Below are 16542 nucleotides of genomic sequence, written 5' to 3'. Positions count from 1 at the left end.
GCTTACTTAATGTCAAGTATCGTATCTAGCAAGCATGCCTTCAAATTTGTTGGGAATTGTAAGTCTTCCCTCTGGCAGGCATCCAAAGCCACAGAGAATGTCATCTGCAACTTGCCAGTCAACAAGAAAGCGTTGGGCTTCCCGGGTGGCTCAGTGGTAAAGAATCTGCCTGCCAATGCAGGAGACACGGATTCTATCCCTGGTCCGGGAAGATCCCACATGCCACGGAGCAACTGAGCCCGTGCACCACAGCTACTGAGCCTGTGCTCTACAGCTCATGTGCCACAACCACTGAAGCCCGCGGGCCTAGAGCCTATGCTCTGCAACAAGAAAAGCCACCATAATGAGAAGCCCACACACTGCAATTAGAAAGTGGCTCCTACTTGCCACAACTTGAGAAAAGCCCTTGCAGCAACAAAGACCCAGCACAGCCAAAAAAACAAAACAGCATTATGTAGTGAAAACTCTGGACATCAGAAGAATTGTCCTCTGATACATATGAACATTCCAGTTCGACATATAACACAATTCAGTCCCAGTTATGCATTATTACACAGTACTTACAATGAATCAGCTCACAGGCCTCTCAACAACAAAATCACTTTTAATTTTTATCTTTGACTACAAGTTCTACAGTTATGTTCAGACACTGTTTACAGGAACACAGATCATGGATACTTTTACACAGGCATTAAGACACCAGCTCTCAGACCATCTACTCCTCTCAGGTAAAGAGGGGAAGGAAGCAGAGAGGGTACAACTGGCACCAGTAAGCATAAGTTTGTTGCGAGCTTTTTGAGGTAATAGAAAAGTTCTAAAATTAGATCAGTAATGGTTACACAACTCTATAAATTTATGAAAATTCATTGAATTGTACAATTAACATGTGTGGTATCCAAATTTCAATAAAGCAGTTTTAGAGCAGTTTCAAGCCAATCAACAACAACAATATGCTCATTTTATATATTTATTATTATATATAGTATATTATATACATTACATATATATTATATATATTTTTGTGTATATATATATATATGTTGTTGTTCAGTCACTAAGTTACCGACTCTATGACCCCATGGACTGCAGCACCCCAGGTGCCTCTGTCCTCCACTATCTCCCACAGTTTGCTCAAACTCATGTCCGTTGGGTCAGTGATGCTATATAACCATCTCATCCTCTGTTGCCCCTTCTCCTCCTGCCTTCAATCTTTTTAGCATCAGGATCTTTTCCAATGAGTCAGCTCTTCACATCAGATGGCCAAAGTATTGGAGTTTCAGCTTCAGCATCAGTCCTTCCAATGAATATTCAGGGTTTATTTCCTTTAGGATTGACTAGTTTTGATCTCCTTGCAGTTCAAGGGACTCTCAAGTGTCTTCTCTAGCACCACAGTTTGAAAACATATATGTGTATTTATCTATTCATTTAAGACACTTAAGAAATTGTATAAAAACACACTTCCTGTGCCTTCTCATGTACTATCTACCACACTGGAAGCCTATGTGTTAACTTGTGTCATTTTTATATGTATCTCAGAATAAATTTTCCCTTTTCATCTCTGTTTAATCAGAGAAAATCATAAAATTGTAAGATGAACAAAACTTCAAAACCTGAAGCCATTTCTGACTACTAGTCTCTGAATCAGATTTTTCTCAATACTACACAACCAAATTTAGAAATAAATTTATTTCAGAGACTTTCTACAACTATAAAAAATTACACAACATCTCTGTGCTCATCAAAAATACTGCTTATACTAACTTCCTAATAAGTAAATATATAAATTTTAACATTTAAAAATACATTTTTAAAATATTGAAGTTGTGCATCCATTTTTAATTTTTAAAAATGTTTCTATTGCTAAAACAAACAAAAAGGAGCTAAACTCTCCTGGGCCACAGGTGGCACAAAAAGATCAAGCTTAACTACAGTTTTACTAGTATGGTGATTAGAAATAAGTTTAAAAGAATACTTTATTATTGTCCTCTGAGGCTCCCATGAAGGTAGATGAGATTTTACTTAGACAACAAAGTTTTGGGATTTTTTTTTTTTTCTGACATCAAAGTTTTAACTTCAAAAAACATTAAAAAATAAAAAACTCAGGTTTCCATTTCTTCCTTTACCCAGCATTTCTTAGAAACCTGGAATGCTCTTTCCTGCTTCCTCTTTCCTCTGGGCTGAAATTCAAACAGGACTGGCATTCCTAATAGCTATCACTATCATGGACAGTGAGATGACTCAGAATAGAAACCACAGATAGCAAAGTAAAAAGATAGAAGGAATGTGAGTTCCTGAAACCAGGAAATTGGTATACTGTCTCTGGAATGCTTACCTCTGGATTTTTTGAACATGAGAGACAAACATCTACATAATCAGAGAAAATCATAAAATTGTAAGATGAATGAGACAATATAACGACTGTTTTATACCACAGTCATACAACTAAACTCAAAAGAGCACACTGAGATCAGAATGGTGCTACAGAGGGAGCAATAGGCCCAAAGCCCTCAGATTGGAAGTGCTTGGCATCTCCATGGACCAGCAAGGTAAACAGGCTAGGGCATCTGTAATGGGAAAGAGAATGTTAGGAGACAGGGTGACGGCTGATGGGGAGGCAGATGGTGTAGGGCCTAGTGGCTCACTGGGTCTTTGAGCTTTTATTTAAATGTAGAAAACCAGTGGAGTGTTTCAAGAAGAAAAGTGACTTGTTTGATTTATATTTTTAAAGAATTTCTTTGTAGAAAATAGACAGATGTCAATGCATTAAATCCTCATGGTAGGTACATAACTATTTATTACAGTATGCTCATATTTTTATGTGTGCTGTGCTCAGTCACTTCAGTTGTGTCCGACTCTTTGTGAACCTGTGGACTGCAGCCCACCAGGCTCCTATGTCCATGGGATTCTCCAGGAGAGAATACCGGAGTGGGTTGCCATGCCTTCCTCCAGGGGATCTTCCCGACCCAGGGATAGAACCGGCGCATCCTTATCTCCTTCATTGCAGGCGGATTCTTTACCACTGAACCACCAGGGAAGCCCATTTATTACAATATGCTCTATATTTTTATTTGTTTAAAATATTCTACTACTGATTTTAAAAATAAAAGTCAACTACTTTCCTGGCAAAAAAGGAGGGGTTTATCTGGGTGTAGCAGAGAATTACAATTTGGGACAAACAACTCATGGCAGAAACCATAGGCAAGCCCAATGAACAAAGGAAAGAAACATTATTTTAAAAAAGAAACATGGAGAAAAGAGGGGATGTTGCAAGAGGTTGTTTTGAATCAAAGTCCCTTGGAGAAAAGTGAGAGTTCAGAGTGATGATGGTTTCTCACTGACTGAGTTGCTAGGAAGTGGATTTCCTCTAGGAGGCATGATACACATCTTTTCCTGGAGATGCTATGTATACTTTTTCCTTTTGGAGACTATAAATGATGAGTCTTTGTTAATGCTTCTTTTGGGTCTATCATTGGCATTTCTTCCTGTAATGGATGTGGAGTTGTCCTGCATGAAAGCTCCCCCTTCTGGCCTCCCAGCTTCATTTTTAGCGTCAGTCAGTTCAGCCACTCAGTTATGTCCGACTCTTTGTGACCCCATGGACTGCAACACGCCAGGCCTCCCTGTCTACCACCAACTCCTGGAATTTACTCAAATTCATGTCCATTGAGTCAGTGATGCCATCCAACCATCTCATCCTCTGTCATCCCCTTCTCCTCCGACCTTCAATCTTTCCCAGCATCAGGGTCTTTACTGATGAGTCAGCTCTTCGCATCAGGTGGCCAAAGTATTGGAGTTTCAGCTTCAGTGTCAGTCCTTCCAATGAATATTCAGCTGATTTCCTTTAGGATGGACAGGTTGGATCTCCTTGCAGTCCAAAAGACTCTCACGAGTCTCCTCCAACACCACAGTTCAAAACCATCAATTCTCAGGCACTCAGCTTTCTTTATATTCCAACTCTCACAACCATACATGACTACTGGAAAAACCTCATTTTAGTGAGGTTTTACTTATTAATTTTCATACCAGGTTATACAATTTCATGGAAAGCTTCGCACAGTCACCTTTATTAACTTGCCAAAGCTAAACAGGAACCACTGATAACTAGTATTAGAGTAACCTGTCAGAAAAACTAATGTGTTAACACAAGGGTTTGTTCTATTAATAAATAGAAACTAAAACTGGTCTAAGATAGTGTATGGAGGGCTCAGAGAATACTACGTTCAAATTCTGTCTCTGGATTTTATTAATTGTTTGGATGAGTTTGAATAAATCATTTAACCTTCCTAATCTACCAAAGTGTAATCATCTTTATCTCTGAAGATTTTGTGAGGATGAAGTTTTTAGCCAATTTTCTGGCATAGAAGAATCATGTTCTATGATAAATGATAAATCACATCTTCTATGATTTATCACCTTCTATGATTGCCAGGAGAAATACCAATAACCTCAGATATGCAGATGACACCACCCTTATGGCAGAAAGTGAAGAGGAACTAAAAAGCCTCTTGATGAAAGGGAAAGAGGAGAGTGAAAAAGTTGGCTTAAAGCTCAACATTCAGAAAACGAAGATCATGGCATCCAGTCCCATCACTTCATGGCAAATAGATGGGGAAACAGGGGAAACAGTGGCTGACTTTATTTTTCTGGGCTCCAAAATCCCTGCAAATGGTGACTGCAGCCATGAAATTAAAAGACGCTTACTCCTTGGAAGGAAAGTTATGACCAACCTAGACTGCATATTAAAAAGCAGAGACATTACTTTGCCAACAAAGGTCCATCTAGTCAAGGCTATGGTTTTTCCAGTGGTCATGTATGGATGTGAGAGTTGGACTGTGAAGAAAGCTGAGCGTCGAAGAATTGATGCTTTTGAAATGTGGTGCTGAAGAAGGCTCTTGAGAGTCCCTTGGACTGCAAGGAGATCCAACCAGTCCATTCTAAAGGAGACCAGTCCTGGGTGTTCATTGGAAGGACTGATGCTAAGGCTGAAACTCCAGTACTTTGGCCACCTCATGCAAAGAGTTGACTCATTGGAAAAGACCCTGGGAGGGATTGGGGGCAGGAGGAGAAGGGGACGACAGAGGATGAGATGGCTGGATGGCATCACCGACTCGATGCACATGAGTTTGGATGAACTCCGGGAGTTGGTGATGGACAGGGAGGCCTGGTATGCTGTGATTCATGGGGTTGCAAAGAGTCAGACATGACTGAGCGACTGAACTGAACTGATGATAAATGATAAGCCATGTCTTTATCGTTACTAGTCACAATTATTAGAGTTTGAGAATATTTAACTACATTTTCAACGTTAGAGCAGGGCAACATGAAACACCCAGTTCCTAAAGATGTTTTCCTCTGTCATAGGTTGAGATAGCTGACACAAGCATTTTCCATTACTTGGATAAAACATCTCTCAAGCGTATACACTTATCTTTACTCTCATACCCAGAAGTGACTGTATAGGTGACCTGAGTACTTCTGTCATAGGAAGGAGTGTCCCTTAAGAGAATCAATTAATTATCATTCTGATTCAAGCTGATCACCTCAGCTTCTTGAGTTTAACTGTCATGAATCAGCAACTATGAGTTCCAACCTAGCATAAGTACACAGTGAAAAGATCCAATTTCTGAGCCTGCAAAGTGAAGCCAGCATCTTAACTAAGTTGTTCTTACCTCAGTACAGTTTAGTACTGGGATCTAGGGCAGGCTACCACAGAATATGCCTCAATGGCATGATGATTACACTGAATTAAAGTTCCATGAAAAACAGCTGGTGGGAAAAAATATTTTAAAAAACCTCAGACCCTCCTCTTTCTCCCTTCAGTGGGAAATGAATCTCCCCCATGAACGTTCCCTCCCTATACCAGGAGAATAGAAAGCAGTCTTGTCAAGAGAGTTGGGGAATTTGAGGCTAAGAAAGCTGTGTAAACTTTGTTATTTCTTCATTAATCTGATACGCCATGCATAAACCCAATTGTTTTGTTAAATCTTTGCAAATAGTTATTTCTTGGTCTTTATATATCAACAGCCTGCTTCAGTTGCTTCAGGCGGTCCCATTTCTAGAGACCCTTCATGCATACAAATTAAATTGTTTTATTCTCTTGTTAATCTGTCTTGTGTCAATTCAGTTATTAGACCAGTAAAAAGAACTCAAGAAATTTCCCCTTCCCCAATACTACCAAGTACTAATTATTGCTGCTTGAGCATCAATTAATCATTTGGTAACCAATTCAGACATAGAAACACATCAAAAAAAAAATGTGTTTGCCATCACTGTTGAGGACAGAAATTGGCATTTAAAACCATTCATCACAAACCACAAGAAGCTCAGAGAACACCAGGGAGAATAAATGTCAAGTAAACTACACCTGGACATGTCATATTCAAACTGCAGAAAATCAAAGACAAAGAAAACAATCTTGAAAGAGGCCATAGGAAAAGAGCATCTTACTAAAGAACTCTTAAAACTCAATACTAAGACAACAAACTTGTAATGCAGGAGATGCAGGTTTGATCCCTAAGTCAGGAAGATTCCCTGAAGAAGGTCATAGCAACCCACTCCAGTATTCTTGCCTGGGAAACCCCATGGACAGAGGAGCCTGGCGGGCTATAGTCCATGGAGTTGCAAAAGAGTCAGAGATAACTTAGCAACAACAACAACAAAACAACAACAAAACAACAACAACAACAAAAAAGAGAACAAACCACATTAAAAAATGGACCAAACACCTGAACAAACATCTCACCAAAGAGGATATATACACAGGCAGCAAATAAGCATATGAAGAGATGTTCTACATCATGTCATTATGGAAGTGCAAATTAAAACAAGAATGAGATACCGTTACACACCTATTAAAAAGGCCAAACTCCAGCACATTCTCTAGCAGTCCAGTGGTTGGGACTCAGCTCTTTCACTGCCAGGGACTGGTTTCAATCCCTGGTCAGGGAACTAAGATCCTGCTCACATCAGGTGGCCAAAAAAAAAAAAAAAGTCAAACTCTAAAACAATATCAAATGCTGTACAGGAACTTTCATTCATTGCTGGTGGAAATTCACATCAATACAGCCACTTTGGAAGACTGTCACAGTTTCTTATAAAATTAAACATACCCTTACCACCAGATCTAGCAATCACATTCCTCAGTATTTACCCAAATGAGCTGAAAAGCTAAGTCCTCACCAAAACTCGAACACAGATGATTAGAGCAGATGTAGTTATTAACTGTCAAAACCTGGAAGCAACCAAGATATCCTTCAATTGGTTAACGGATAAATAAACTGTGGTACAACTGGACAATGAAATATTATTCAGTGTCAAAAAGAAAGGAGCTATCAAACCATGAAAAGACAAGGAGGAAACTTCAATGCATATTACTAAGTCAAAGAAGCCACTATGTAAAGGCTACATACTGTATGATTCCAACTACATGACACTCAGGGAAAGGTAAAAGTGTGCAGACAGTAAAAAGTCAGTGGTTGCCAGGTGCAGTGAGACAGGGAAGAATGTGGAGCACAGAGGATTTTTAGGGCAGGGCAACCTTTCTGTGTGACCCTACAGTGATGGCTGCGTTTGTCAGAGTCTATGGACACATAAAATGTACACCACCAAGAGTAAACCCTAATGTAAACGATGGACTTGGGGAGACGATGAATCCGTGTAGGTTCACTGATTGGAACAAATGAACCACTCTGGTGGGGGCTATTGATAATGGACGAGAGTACGTTTGGGGTAGTGAGCAGAGGATATATGGAAAATCTGTCTATCTTCCATTCAATTTTGCTGTGAACCTACAACTGTTTTCTTTTTTTTAATATATTAAAAAATTAGGGGAAAAATTACTTTGAAAGTTGTGACTACATAGGTAAAACCATAACACATATCCAGTATTGATAGCTCATGGTGAACGATGACGGATTCACGATCTCCAAAGATGATTTAGCTTTGGGACCAGGGACCGGGCTTGATCACTCAAGAGCATTGTGTAGCAGAGTTTTATTAAAGTGAAAAAGGGACAGAGAAAGCTTCTGACACAGACATCAAAAGGGTGATGGAGAGTGCCCCACTTGCTAGTCTAAGAAAAGGGAGTTATATACTTTTTCAATAAATCAAAAGAATGTTTCAAGGTTGTAAAGATCTTACTAGACCCACTCCCACAATTTACATTTTAAGATGACAGGATTAGAACTAACAATAGAAAGATCTTACCAGACCCACTTCCATAATACACATTTTAAGATAAAGATTAGTCAGAAGGTTCTTATTAAGGAGAAATATGTCTTTTGAGCATGATACATTGTTATATTGACTAAGACATATAGAAAAAAACATTTGCCCTTTTCTCCTTGAGAGTCCCAGACCCTTTTCTCCTCCTCCCGGACTTCTTATCAACCTGCCTAGGAACTGACTCTCAGTATTCTAATAAATATTCTAAAAAACTGTTGTCTTAAAAGATAGCAACAATATGAAAGAATGAAGAATTCCTTTAAGTTCAAAAAGCTTTAAATTTAGACCAAAATAACAATTACATTAAGGTCTCTCTCTCCCACAATTTTTTTTTTTAAAAAGCCTTTTCCAGTCAATGCTTAACCTAGGGTAAATTGTAGACTTCAGTCAGCAATCAGAAGAATTAGCTAATATATAACCTAAATTCAGGGACATGATAATAACTCATTTTAAAGTTACCTAATCAACTACGATTCATGGTCAGGGCAAGGAGTCAACCTCTGCAGAAATCTCCAGTTCCAGGTCAGGCTACCTTACTAGCTTAGTGTTAAGAGTGATATAGTTTCCTTAGTGTTAAAGCATTTTTCATTCTAGGAAGGATTGGGAGTAATCATAGAAATGTTTAAGATAATCAGATCTATGTTAATACTTTGATATTAAAGAATTTTTGTGTCTTGTTTATACATAAAAAAAGAAATTTTATATATTTACATTATTTAATAGAATTTGACCCATTAGAGTATAAGATCAATCTTGTCTGTCCAATTTCAAGTATGTAATTAAATAAGTGATTTAGGCTTTTGATTTAAAGTTGAAATCCTACTAAGTTTGTAGAAAATAATAGGATATTTAAAAGAACTACAGTTTATCGTATTTATAATTTCAATTATTTGCTTCATATTCATTATTTGAGCAATTGGGAAAACTTAGTTTGTTAAATTAGAAAATAGAAGTAACACAGCAGGTCTGAGTCTGCTATCCTTAGAAAGGCCTGCTCTCAAGATTGGCCCTTGGTTGGGATTTGGAAGTTAAGTCACCGAGTATTCTCATGCAACAGTTAACTGATAAGGATGGTTCACTTTGCCTAAACTGGTTGTGCAAGCAATATGGTTTATGCAGAATGCCTGCTCACCTTCTGGGAGTATGGAATTCTGGTTCATGCTAGGCAGAGCATGAATGCCTACATACTCAGCTCCCAAGAAAAACCTTGGGCTCTAGTTTTTCCCTAGTGGTTTCCCCAGGCCAAAATACTGCACACCAGAACAAGGACCTACTGCACAGCATGGGGAACTCTACTCAATACTCTGAAATAACCTACCTGGGAAAAAAATCTTAAAATGAATGGATTATATGTACATGAGTAACTGAATCATTTTGCCACATACATAAAACAAATGAAACATTGTAAATAAACTATACTCCAAAATAAAATTAACATTTAAAAAATACTGCACACATGTTGCAGAGTTTCTGTTGCTGGGGGAATAGCATGTATTCTGAGCAGAAACGCATAAGAGAGCTTATAGATGGCGTCCTCCAGACTCGGCCTTTGTCTTTCCCTTACTATCTGTGTATCTTTACTATGTTCCTGTAATAAATCTTAGCTACGAGTAGACCTATACATTGAGTTCTATAAATCCTTCCAGTGAATCTGAAGGTGACGGTAGTCTAGGGGTCTCCCAACACACTAGAGAAATTGAATATTTTTCCTCTACATACAAAGTATTTGGAAGTGTTAAATTAACTAAGTTTATAAATTAGATCAAACACCATTGAAAGATCTATTAGAAGTAAATAATAAAATCTGCTAGACTTATAAATAGAGCAAGAGCATTGGTAAATTGAATTTATAGACTTAAGGAAAACTAGAGGTTTGAATTTACAACTTTGATCGCCAAATATTAATTTCTAAAACTCGAGTAAACTTTTGAAGAGGTCTTTCAGCCCCCCTCCCCAAAAGTCCCTTGAGGGGATCAAAATAGTTCATATTTAGTATATCTCATCAGCCCATAGCAGGCTGCTTGTCCTGGTCTCAGTGGAAGAAGAGCATTTGTTCAAATCAACCACAGTTTCATGTCACTTAGATTCCGGTTAAAAAGGAGCCTAGGATCCAGCCTTGTTTATACCACTTACTAGTTAACCACATTACACCACCTCACTTACAGAATCTGCTTCTAATGGTGATATTAAAATACAACTTTTATAAAAGCACCAGTAGGTAGGGAGTCCAACTGGCCTCATGTAATAGCTGGTAACTCCATGGTGTTAAAGACCCAGGATAAGTTAATAAAAATTATCCTTTTAATATACTTTAAAACCTTTGACAGATTTCCCCATTGGGTGATGAAGAGTGTGGCAGGAGTCTCCACTAGAGCATCATGCCTGACACTGCTAGAGTCCATGGGGTTGCAAAGAGTCAGACATGACTGAGTGACTAAGCACAGCACGGCAGTAAACACAGTAAATACTAATAAATGAATGAAGGAGCTAATGATTTAGTTGAGGGGACAAGATAAAAGCATCCCAAAGTGAAGTGATAATATGAGACAGTGCTTCTGAAGACATACAAGAGAAAGTAAGTGAAAAGTGGCCAAATTAATGGAAGTGAGATTAAGCATTAAGATCTCAAAGTAAGAGATGGCTGCAGGCTACAGGGGTCAGAAAAGCTTCACGGAGGCAGCTCGTCTTAAAAAATCTTGGCCTTGAAAAATACATTAGATTTGAAGATGTAAGAATGGGGAAAGGTCTGAGAAGTAAGAGTGTGCCAAAAGATGAAAGTGAGATGATAAGAAAATAACAGAGATGATAGTGAGATGCATGTTAACTCTCTCGCATTGCAGCCCAGATCTTTAAAAAAGAAGAGAGGGAAGGACTTCTCTGGTGGTCCAGTGGCTAAGACTCCATGCTCCCAAGGCAGGTGGCTCGAGTTCCATCCTTGGTCAAGGAACTGAAAGCCACATGCCACAATTAAGACCTCTCGCAGCCAAATAAATAAATATTTTTTAAAAAGAAGAGTGGGGAACAGCCTCTAAGCCCCAGGTTGTGATGCCATGTTTCTCAGGCTCAAAAATTTGGACTTGATTCTTTCCACAGGGAGAACAATGAATAGTTTTTCAACAGTAATGATAGGTGAAATAGTTTGGTGGCTCTGGAATAAAGATTATACTAGGGATAAGGTGTAGGAGGGTTTAGGTTGGATTAAAGGAGTGAGCATTGTTGGCAGAGAATACAGTAGCTAGAAAACAGCCCAAAATAAAGTAATAAAGGGCTAAACTAAGTCATATTTCTTAAGCATTGTAAAGGAAGAAGTGATGGGATAGATTATCACATCCAAAGGAAAGATAAGAGTATGTTTGTGAAAGTGAAGGAGGGGAGTAAATTTTCAGAATCAAGTATGTATCTGTGCATTGTTTATATTTTCATATTTTCTTTTTATACCAAATGAGTTGGAATTAGCATGTATATCAGAAGGTAGTGTGAAAAGAAAAGTTTAGACCCCTACTTTTCCAAGAGAGAAAAGAACATTTGCAACTCAAAATGTAATTGGAATGCACGCCCAAAAGGTTTAATGTTTATGTATTTTAATATTAGAATCTTGGTTTTGCCAAACAAAGCTCAGAGAGAGTCAAGCAACTCATATCTAGAGGGATAATGCACACAGCGATAAACTGGTATATTGCAATCTGCTGAGGTCTCGGGAAGATTTTTCAAGACTTTGTAGAAAAGAGCCCAAGACACAAACAACTTTGGTGATTGTGTTTCAGGAAAGGGGACAGGCTGTCTGGTTCTCTGCCAGTGCAAGTTGAAGGAAACAGATTTGGGGGCCATTTCCTAATGTGTCCCAACTGGTAGACGTGCTTCAGGAAAGGGTGAAGAGCCCCTGGCCAAAGAGGAAGCACCTTTAAGAAAACAAAGCCACAACAAAGAACTGGCAGCACTCTTAAGAAGCTGAGTAGCACTGTTTAGGCCAGCCTGGCCTTCCTGTTCCATGAAATCACAAACATATTCTGTATTTAACTGACAAATTTTATAGCAGCTTAAGATCTGGATTTCAAGCTTATTTCCATATAGCACCAACTACTCTTAAAATTATGAAATCAAATATTCCTATCAGCATCCTAATCCTCTAAAACCATGCAATTATTCATTCTATTATGGAGAGAATAAAAAGTTTTTCACCAAAAGCAAACAAAGTCCTCTATTCCTTCAAAACACTGTCAATCACCCCCTTAATTTGTAGGCAGCAGAACAAATACAATAAAATGTCACTTTCTTGTTCTGCCAAAGAGGCCAACAGATCCAGAACCTAAAAGGTACTGAAGATGTAACAAAACTACTGCAGACTCATGATACATGTGGCAACTGTGGCTGAACAACTTCATGCTCACACTGCTGATTCCTGACCATCTATAGCAAAATCATCCTTTGTACCCAAATGGTACACTGAGAAATATAATCAATACCTGTTATTCTTGCAGCAGAGGACTGGCTTGCTTGAATTCTTTCTAGGTAGAGTATGTTGGGCCTTTCAGAAACAAACAATCCTTTCCTACTTGAAGAGAAGAAAATGATAGAAAAATAGAAGCTCTGCAAAGTGATTAAGGAAATATGTAATTATCTTATTTCAGTTATATTCTCTTTTCAGGAACAGAAATTCTTTTGGTCTAGCTGCTGCTTTAGGGCTTTCTGGCCCCAAAACAAAGTATTTCTTGGTAATCTATAAAGATTCCCAAGTGGTACCATGATAAAGAATCTGCCTGCCAGTACAGGAGGTGCAAGAGATGTGGGTTCGAACCCTGGGTCAGGAAGATACCCTGGAGAAGGAAATAGCAACCTACCTCAATATTCTTCCCTGAAAAATCTGATGGACAGAGGAGCCTGGAGGGCTAAAGTCCAAGGGTTCCAAGAGTTGGACACGACTTTGAGAGTAAAACAACAACAATTTCACTTTTGGGGATCTAACGTAAATGGTACTACGTCTTTAATGTTCACCGCTAGTATATAGGAAAGTGGTTGACTTTTGTATATTAACATTGTTCTGCAGCCTTGCTATATCATTTACTAGTTCTAGTTTTTATTGTGTTGTTGTTGTTGTTGCTATTGTTTATTTGTTTGGATTTTCTACATAGACAATTATGTGATTTGCAACCCAAAACTGTTTTATCCCTCCCTAAATGCCATGACTTCTTGTCTTATTGCATCGCTAGGACTTCCAGTGTGATCTTGAAAGTGTGAGAGAGATCATCCTTGCCTTGCTCCTGATCTTAGTGAGAAAGCTCTTTTCTTACCAGAAGTATGAAGTTGACTGTAGGCTTTTTGTAGATTTCTTTACCAAGTTGAGGGAGTCCTCCTCTATTCCTGGTTTGACAAGAGTCCTTAATCATGAATCCATACTGCATTTTAGCAATTTTTTTATCATCTTTTGATATGATCACGTATTTTTTTTCCTGTGGCCTGTCAATGTGACAGATTACAAAAATTTAGTTCAAATGTTGAACCAGCCCTGCATACCTGAAATGGAGGCCATATTGTGTGCAATTTTGAATGAATAATCCCAAGAGAATGCACTTGTCATGGTAAACACCCTCTTCCAAAACACAAGAGATGACTCTACACATGGAAATCACCAGACGGTCAATACCAAAATCAGACTGATTATATTCTTTGCAGCTGAAGATGGAGAACCTCTATACAATGAGCAAAAACAAAACCAGGAGCTGACTGTGGCTCAGATCATGAGTTACTTATTGCAAAATTCAGACTTAAATTGAAGAAAGTAGGGAAAACCACTGAGCCATTCAGGTATGACCTAAATCAAATCCCTTATGTACATACACTGGAGATGATGAATAGATTCAAGGGATTAGATCTGGTAGACAGAGGGACACGGAGAACTGAAGAACTATGGACAGAACTATGGACATTGTACAGGAGGCAGTGATCAAGACCATCCCCAAGAAAAACAAATGCAAAAAGGCAAAATGGTAGTCTGACAAGGCCTTACAAATAGCTGTGAAAAGAAGAGAAGTGAAAGGAAAAGGAGAAAATGAAAGATATATTCATCTGATCGCAGAGTTCCAAAGAGTAGCAAGGAGAGATAAGAAAGCCTTCCTAAGCAATCAATGCAAAGAAATCGAGGAAAACAATAGAATGGGAAAGACTAGAGATCTCTTCAGGAAAATCAAAGATACCAAGGGAACATTTCATGCAAAGATGGGCTCAATAAAGGACAGAAATGGTATGGACCTAACAGAAGCAGAAGATATTAAGAAGAGGTGGTAAGAATACACAGAAGAACTATACATAAAAGATCTTCACGACCCAGATAATCACGATGGTGTGATCACTCACCTAGAGCCAGACATCTTGGAATGTGAAGTCAAGTGGGCCTTAGAAAGCATCACTATGAACAAAGCTAGTGGAGGTGATGAAATTCCAGTTGAGCTATTTCAAATCCTGAAAGATGATGCTGTGAAAGTGCTGCACTCAATATGCCAGCAAATTTGGAAAACTCAGCAGTGGGCACGGACTGGAAAAGGTCAGTTTTCATTCCAATCCCCAAAAAAGGCAATGCCAAATAATGCTCAAACTACCACACAATCGCACTCATCTTACACGCTAGCAAAGCAATGCTCAAAATTCTCCAAGCCAGGCTTCAACAGTACATAAACCGAGAACTTCCAGATGTTCGAGCTGGATTTAGAAAAGGCAGAGGAACCAGAGATCAAATTGCCAACATCTGTCTAGTTGGATCATAGAAAAAGCAAGACAGTTCCAGAAAAACATCTATTTCTTCTTTATTGGCTATTCTAAAGCCTTTGACTGTATGGATTACAACAAATTGTGGAACATTCTTAAAGAGATGGGAATACTAGACCACCTCACCTGCCTCCTGAGAAATCTGTATGCAGGTCAGGAAGCAACAGAACTGGACATGGAACAACAGACTGGTTCCAAATTGGGAAAGGTGTATGTCAAGGCTGTATATTGTCACCCTGGCTTACTTAACTTATATGTAGAGTACTTCAAGTAAAATACTAGGCTGGATGAAGCACAAGCTGGAATCAATATTGCTGGGAGAAATATCAATAACCTCAGATATGCAGATGACACCACCTTTATAGCAGAAAGCAAAGAAGAAATAAAAAGCCTCTTGATGAAAGTAAAAGAGGAGAGTGGAAATGGTTGGCTTATAGCTCAACATTCAGAAAACTAAGATCATGATCCAGTCCCATCACTTCATGGTAGATAGATGAAACAATATACTTTATTTTGAGGGGCTTGAAAATCACTGCAGCTGGTGACAGCAGCCATGAAATTAAAAGAAACTTACTCCTTGGAAGGAAAGTTATGACCAACCTAGACAGCATATTAAAAAGCAGAGACATTACTTTGCCAACAAAGGTCTGTCTAGTCAAAGCTTTGGTTTTTCCAGTAGTCATGTATAGATGTGAGAGTTGGACTATAAAGAAAGCTGAGCGCTGAAGAATTGATGCTTTTGAACTGTGGTGTTGGAGGAGACTCCTGAGAGTCCCTTGGACTGCAAGGAGATCAAACCAGTCCATCCTAAAGGAGATCAGTCCTGAATATTCATTGGAAGGACTGATGTTAAAGCTGAAACTGCAATACTTTGGCCACCTGATGCAAAGAACTGACTCATTGGAAAAGACCCTAATGCTGGAAAAGACTGAAGGTGGGAGGAGAAGGGGACAACAGAGGATAAGATGGTTGGATGGCATCACTGACTCAATGGACATGAGTTTGAGCAAACTCCAGGAGTTGGTGATGGACAGGGAGGCCTGGCGTGCTGCAGTCCATGGGGTCGCAAAGAGTCGGACACGACTGAGCAACTGAACTGAACTGAACTGAACAGAACACAGAGTAAGAATCAGTCCTACAGTGCTCGCTTCAGCAGCACATATACTAAAATTGGAACGATACAGAGAAGATTAGCATGGCCCCTGCACAAGGATGACACGCAAATTTGTGAAGCGTTCCATATTTTTTGGACTCTGTTGCAGAGGGAGAGGGTGGGAAGATTTGGGAGAATGGCATTGAAACATGCATAATATCATGTATGAAACGAGTTGCCAGTCCAGGTTCGATGCACGATACTGGATGCTTGGGGCTAGTGCACTGGGACGACCCAGAGGGATGGTATGGAGAGGGAGGAGGGAGGAGGGTTCAGGATGGGGAACACATGTATACCTGTGGTGGATTCATTTTGATATTTGGCAAAACTAACACAATTTGTAAAGTTTAAAAAAAAAAAAAAAAAAGAATCAGTCCTACAAAACTGCCCCAGTTCACCAGCTGCAA

The 16542-nt window shown here is 39.0% G+C and overlaps 1 protein-coding gene and 1 non-coding gene across 9 annotated transcripts in view; one reads left to right on the top strand and one right to left on the bottom strand.

Moving 5' to 3' along the window:
- Positions 1 to 16542, bottom strand: part of ABCG2 (ATP binding cassette subfamily G member 2) — a 127705-nt gene that overhangs the window by 94290 nt on the left and 16873 nt on the right. The gene's annotated exons all lie outside the window — the stretch shown is intronic.
- LOC112447205 (U6 spliceosomal RNA) lies at positions 16123 to 16229 on the top strand. Its single transcript, XR_003035307.1, has one exon. It is a non-coding gene; the product is annotated as a U6 spliceosomal RNA (small nuclear RNA).

This window comes from Bos taurus, chromosome 6 (assembly GCF_002263795.3).
Source record: "Bos taurus isolate L1 Dominette 01449 registration number 42190680 breed Hereford chromosome 6, ARS-UCD2.0, whole genome shotgun sequence".
Classification (NCBI taxonomy): Eukaryota; Metazoa; Chordata; class Mammalia; order Artiodactyla; family Bovidae; genus Bos; species Bos taurus.
Note: the sequence above shows the minus strand (reverse complement) of the source record. Positions and strands in the feature narration are given on the sequence as shown.